This window comes from Aplysia californica, unplaced genomic scaffold (genome assembly GCF_000002075.1).
Source record: "Aplysia californica isolate F4 #8 unplaced genomic scaffold, AplCal3.0 scaffold00291, whole genome shotgun sequence".
Lineage (NCBI taxonomy): Eukaryota > Metazoa > Mollusca > Gastropoda > Aplysiida > Aplysiidae > Aplysia > Aplysia californica.
This window is the reverse complement of record NW_004797561.1, coordinates 304,279-311,134: the sequence shown is the minus strand read 5'-3', so window position 1 is coordinate 311,134 and position 6,856 is coordinate 304,279. Positions and strand designations below refer to the sequence as shown.

Below are 6,856 nucleotides of genomic sequence, written 5' to 3'. Positions count from 1 at the left end.
GACAGACAGACAGACAGACAGACAGACAGACAGACAGACAGACAGACAGACAGGAGAAAGGGGCGAGGGTGAAGACGGAAAAAGGGCTGAACCAAAATAGAAAAAAGAAAGGAATAATCAAAGAAAGAATGAAACAAAGTAACAAAGAAAGAAGCGTGCTTGTGCCTAAGGCATTACCTTAAAAGAGCATCAAAGCGGACAGCCACCCAACACACTACATAATATGCCCAACCCAAAAGAGAATTCTTTACTGTGTAGCTTCAAACTGCGAAGCTCAAAAAGGGTGTAACCCCGGATATGATGGAAGCATAAAGGAAAAGCTATATGAATAGAGGTGACGTGGCCAAAGTTTCAAATATCCATCACAGTATTGACACAGGCGTTGCTCCCAGCAAGCTAACAGACAATCTTTCCTTTCGTGACCCGGAAGAGATCGACTGGGGAGAATAGATGCTGAGAAAACGATAGGGCCATAGAAAGGGAGACATACAATGTTTGGTCGAGCAATCTTTGTTTGACCAAACGACAATAAGGTAAACTTTCCCTTTTCAAGAAGAGGATTGTGAGCAAAGAACACAGCTGTTCAGACATGGGCAGCAGAAAGTTCAGATGGTGTGTCTCGATCATGACAGCTTTGTTGAATTAAGAGATCATTATATAAACACGAATGTGACTGTTAAGCCCTATTTCTCATGAACGCTCGCATGCAGTTAAAAGGGAGTTTTCATTCTAAAGCTCGAACAGCTTAAAGAGGAAACTAAATGTGTGAACTTAGCTTAAGTTCTTATTTCCCATTATACCAAAGCACGTCGACAAATTGCAGTTACGCAGCGGGACTAATTCTGGGACAATATTCAATAGACTAGTTAGAAATGATTTGAGGAAAAAGAAGGGGGGGGGGGCAGGTCGAATGGGGCTAAAAAAAATACCCAACACGATACAATTAGTCCTAAATGGACAGCAAAAAGAGGGACAGGGTTTAGTCTATATGGGTAGGTCGGTAGTATCACGCAATCCGAATTTTACGACGACTTATTAACGATACACAATTTATTAATAAAGTGTTTGACAGTTTTGTCGCTGATAAGGATGAACAAGATATGGAATAGGCGGTATTCCAGATTAAAGACACATCACAAGTTTAGTCCTAAAGAGTAAGAAAGAAAGAGAGAGACCGCTGGCATTATGTACGAGAGAAAACCACGCCCAGCAAAAGAAACTGCATTCATTGTTGAGTCATTTTTTCTGCAATGCTAGAACCATGCCCGTGGATTAGTGTGTACAATATGTCAAGTCTTAGGACAAAAAGATATTATGTACTTGAGCACGCAGATTATAAAAAATTGATTAAAAACTCAGAATGTATAATATTATTTCCATGTCTATTTCTGTCAGAAATGGACAGTACCCTGAAAGCTGGAGGATGAAGCAGTTTGAGAGTGTTGGCTCCGCTGCTACATGAACACACTTGGTTCCGATATCCGAATGACGAGCCTATTGACGTTAAACTGTTGGACAATCTTAAGCCGGAGGAAAAGAGTGGAGGGGGGGGGTGGTGGTCATATGCGACAGAGGAGGGTGGGGGTGGTAATATTTGACAGAGGAACCTAGCGGTTAATAAATAAGACTAGGAAGATCAATAAGTACAATGAGTCGTATATTATGCTCTGAAAGAGAATATTATCACCATTTAGGTCTTAATTAAAGTCCAAAATATCGATATATCTTTTAAAGATGAGTTCTCTTTATATTCTTAATAAACTCAGTTGAAAGAAAACGTGGCTAAATCTCTGGTATAGATTGATTTACACACAAAAAAGGTAGTGCTTCTTATAGTCAAACTTTAGCAAATAAGTTCGTTTGGTTAAAAAAAAAAAAAAGGATACAAATTAGACAATGTTTCTATGGGTCACCGTGACCTTTTAGTCAAAACGTAAAAGGCAACCCCCAAAAACGAATTTAATGTTGGTTTAACTTTAGTTTTTCACAAAAGTATAAGATCAAGGAAGCGATTCAAGTCGAAGTAAGTCACGTGCACTTTCGAACATTCTAGCTTTTTAAAAACTCCAGTGCATTACATGGCTCTACGACGTGTTAGCTATTTGGTAATAGATTTATTTATTTATATAAACATAATACATATATATTATGTTAGACAGACAGACAGACAGACAGACAGACAGACAGACAGACAGACAGACAGACAGACAGACAGACAGACAGACAGACAGACAGACAGACAGACAGACAGACAGACAGACAGACGGACGGACGGACGGACGGACGGACGGACGGACGGACGGACGGACGGACAGATAGATAGATAGATAGATAGATAGATCGATAGATAGATAGATAGATAGATAGATAGATAGATCGATAGATAGATAGATAGATAGATAGATAGATAGATAGATAGATAGATAGATAGATAGATAGATAGACAGATAGACACATAGAGAGATATATAGATAGACAGATAGATAGATAGATAGATAGATGATACATCCATACATAGATACATACATACAAAGATAGATACATAGATAGACATATAGATACATAGATAATATAATATAGATGCCATACATAGATAGATTACTTTTGGTGAAAGCAAAATGAGTGCTTTGTATTAAGAAAGATCCGACAAAATATCTCACACAGCTGTTGACGAATAAATCGTTAAAAAATAAATGACTGATAGAAAAAAGAATGATTGATTCAGAAACTCTATTAAATGTTAACACTGAAATAAAAGTGAACGTCCTTTGTTACTCCGAGTTACCCCATTGCTTTCCCGCTTACTTATTAAGAATCGTTTCTACTTGTCTAGGATTTCCAACTGCGTTACCATTGACTCTTCTCCCCTTCTTTGTTTAACGTTTTCGGATGATCAAGAATAAGCATAAGAACAAGAATACGAACAAGAACAAGAACAAGAATAAGCATAAGAACAAGAACACGAACAATAATCAGAACAAGAACAAGAACAAGGACAAGAACAAGGACCAAGAAGAAAAACAAGAAGAGGAAGGGGAGAAATAGCCAAAGGGCTTATAGACTGATAAACATACGGACAAATTGACAGTCAGAAAGACAGATCATTAAGCAGACAGTGAAGTGAAAATAGAAAGGAATAAATGACAATTTAGGAAGGAGAGAGGGTCTGTAGAGGGCTATAACATTGAGGTAGAACGAGGAGCGAAGATGGAAGAGGAAATGGCAATGTGCAATGATAATAACTAGCAAAAAGCAACCATGTACTATAAAAAATAAAGTTTTCAAGATATGCCACAAGATCAAAAGCTGAGGGGGAAACATTCTGTACCTCTTCGTTCCGTCTTAGACCTTGGAAGTCACGCTATCCACCACCACAAGAAATATCTCCGAAATACTTTCACACTTTAAGAACTGCTAAAGACTGTTTTCAGACTAGTTATTTCAACAGGTTCTGTCAACACACTCAGGACATTTAGTGCGATCGTGGAGCTAGGTCCTTTGAGCCAATGCACATCCAAGGTACTTTCGGTTGGGAACAAAATGTCACTATTTGTGTGTGGCTTATGTGGGAGAGTGACGCTCATTGGAACAGAAGGGAGAGGGTCGTTCATTGGAACAGAACCCCCCTTGGCTACAACAAAAGACTAGGCCTTTACCGTGATCTTTTCGCACCGGTGACCCAAACGAGATGGCCGATTTAGCTCGAAGGTAGCATAATGGCGTTGCGCACCGGTGGAGAACCACCGCTAGCCAACTGGTACTAGCTTGTTCGCTAAAGCGAGAATTTGAAGCCAAATTGTAAAATACTATGGGAACTGTCAGTACGGATAGTGACTAAACACGGTTGAAACTACCCAAAAGACATGGCTAGTGATCTCTTGCCTGTTTTCTGATACCCCATATTTTGTATCTACCTTTAGATGGGTTTTCATTCTTTGCCATATCATCAGACCGAAGGGCTAGAACCCAAATGGCCGCTGGATGGGAAAAGTAAAGTAAAAGTAGATGGGTTTTCTCACTGGAGAACAAAAATCTGGTACGTGTAACTTGGAGCGAAAGGCAAGGGCCCCTCTTCAGAGCCACCGCAAATATAATAATTGCAACCTTTGAAGACATTGGTATTACATGTACTTATCAAACATGATAATAATATACACAGGTAAACGTACTATATTATTATGGTGAGCGGTTTCAGTCAGAGTATAGATTTTTGAAAGCATTGTGTCTAGGGTTTCTCCTTATTAACGTAGATAAAAAACGTAATGATTATAATAGTACGTCTGTAGGTTTTTGGATATGTATGTAAAAGTATTTTATAGTGATGGATTGCCATAAGGTTATGATTTTTTCTCCTATTTTAGTAGTTTTCTCAAATACAACGGCACAGCATATACATTTAAAAGTATTTACCATTAATTAGTTTGCTGCGTGTCCTGCAAGCCTTTTTTTCTATTGTGAGAAACGTTCTGTGTAGAGAGGGGTTTTAATGAGGTCATTAATTGGTTTGCACCGTGTCTTATGGGTTTCTGAAATACGAAAGTAGGCTACTGGCATTAGAAAATTGTATTTGCTTTGCATACAAGAACAAATGTACTGTGCAATAAAAAAGTTTTAATGACGGTGTCACCGCGCAGATTTTGCCATAATACGTTTTTCTTTTTGTGAGTGCTCAGGTAAAAGTGTTTTGCAGTTACTGTTAATTAGTTTGTACTTTGTCAAAACGGTTTGTTTTTGGTACATACACGGGTAAACATATTAGGTTATGAGGAGTTTAATGATGTTGTTAATTCGTAAACTTTGCTATGTACGTTTCGGTTGTATACAGGTAAGGCCATGATAATCGTAAGGTGTCCGTGCAAGAAGGTAAACGCATCAGAAGCTAATGAGTCAAAATTATGCTGTCAATGTAAGCAATGTTGATTTCTGCCGTACATTTATAAGATCATAATATAACTGAGGCGTCTGTATACACGGGTAAACGTATTAGAAACTAATGAGCTTAAATTCTATTCTTAATTGGTTTACACTGTGGTGTGTAAGCTACTTACCCCGAAGGATGACTCACTGAGAATCGTAATAATGTGATCCCGTAGGTCCGATTCGTGGCAAGGATGTTTAAGTTGCTTTTCTTTCTTGATTCCCGTGAAAATCCCCTTATTTGATAGGTGAATTTGTCAGTATTTGCATATTAAACACAAAACTTCAATCGCCAAAGCCAACAGCAGTACGGCTGGTGGACGACGAGCCACTGTAGTCCCTCTTCTTCGCGATCTCTCCCCTCGCTGATCTCACACCCGCCTCGTAACAGGCCGTCTTGTACCGCAGATGAAAAGACTTATTGCGCTGAAGCAAAGACGCGCCCCTAAAATAAGTGGAGCTCGAGCAGCTACCCGTCCGTACAGTGGGCTGAAAGGAGTTTGAGAATAGGACGTTTTTGGAGGGACATGTTAAAGGTGGGCGGGAGCGTAGAATGCTTGGCTCTAGCTCAAGGCGTGCGCCGTCATTTCAAATAAAGAAAGAAATCGAGGCGTATGCAAGTGAATGTTTGTGTGTGTTGGTATGTTTGAAGCTCCAGGGGATGTTTGCTGGAGCGTGGATTTATGTTTCAGACAAATCAGAATGGGTGGAAGAGAGGAGACGATTATGGGTGTGAATGTTGTAGTCTCTTCAACAAAAATTGAGCTGCTATATTTGTGCTATCTGTTGTACTCCCTGTCCAAAACAACGCGGACTAAATTCTGGTAGAACACCGAAAACCAAAGTTTACTCCGAGATACGACAAGACGTGGAGACTTTGAAACGTTGGAAAAACCTACGTCAAGAAATTCACATTAGTGAATATGACCACATGCCATGTATGCCTTAGTCAAGTGTCTTTTCGACGAGCCGGGATGGGCGGCCTTAAACAACGCTCACAATACAGTATAAATAAGGAGATGAGGTCTACACTTCATCAACTGCTCCCAAAGGTGGCAAACTAGGGTATATAAACAGGCGTTTAGACCTTTCAAACATTGAAGGAAAAAGTGAAGATATTGAAACAGCCTGGTATCCAAAGCTACTGTGAGTGGGTACTCAATTAAACACAGGTTGAGAGGTGAAGGAGGTGCACTGATGGTGATCACTTGGACAAACAAGGTACAGATAAAAAGCTTAAAGGAGAGTAGGGGTGGTGGAGTTGGGGGAGGGGGCGCACAGGACGAGATACACATATAGGTAAAATGGAAGGGGTGGAAACCGAGAAAAAATGGGGGATAGAGAATTTTGAGAGCAGAGAGAGAGGGTGGGGAAGAGAAAGGGGGAGAAAGGGAGAGAGTGAAAGGGGGAGAGAGAGAGAAAAAGAAAGAGAGAGAGAGTGAGAGAGAGTGAGAGAGAGAGAGAGAGAGAGAGAAAGAGAGAGAGAGAGAGAGAGGTGACAGAGGGGGGGAGGGGGAAGCGGGGAAAGGGAAGCCGGGAGGGGGAACGAAGATCTTGAGGGAGAGAGAGGTAGGTAGGTGTCGATGGAAAAGAAGTAAGCCATAATAATACAGTAAAAGTTAATATGAAACACAAAAGGCAAGAAAGGGCACAGTAAAAACAACACCAGCTGGTGAAACGGTTATTTACACACATCGAGCGGATGAGCTTATGTGGTTAGTTTACTTTTGGGTAGGGTTTTTTTCTAATTCACTATGTGTAAACCTTAAGACAGATATGTACTGCGAAAGCTGTAGTGTGATGTAATCGATGGTTAATACTTCGACGACTCATTAAACTTCGTGCAAATACCAAATAGTTTACTAGAGTGCACATCTTTAGAACGTACCAATGCGATTGTATGAAAAAAAACGTAAGATTTTCTTCTAAGACTTACAAG

The 6,856-nt window shown here is 40.0% G+C and overlaps 1 protein-coding gene across 3 annotated transcripts in view; it reads right to left on the bottom strand.

The window, feature by feature from the left end:
* LOC101848210 overlaps positions 1-5,408 on the bottom strand; it is a 38,998-nt gene extending 33,590 nt beyond the window's left edge. For 2 of the 3 annotated variants that reach the window (XM_005101618.3, XM_005101620.3), the window contains exon 1: positions 5,049-5,408. The gene's annotated coding sequence lies outside the window, so the exon portion shown is untranslated. Of the gene's footprint in view, positions 1-3,328; positions 3,502-5,048 lie in introns of those variants that run through there. The other variant, XM_005101619.3, reaches the window with a different exon arrangement.
* Positions 5,409-6,856: the final 1,448 nt, after the last annotated feature.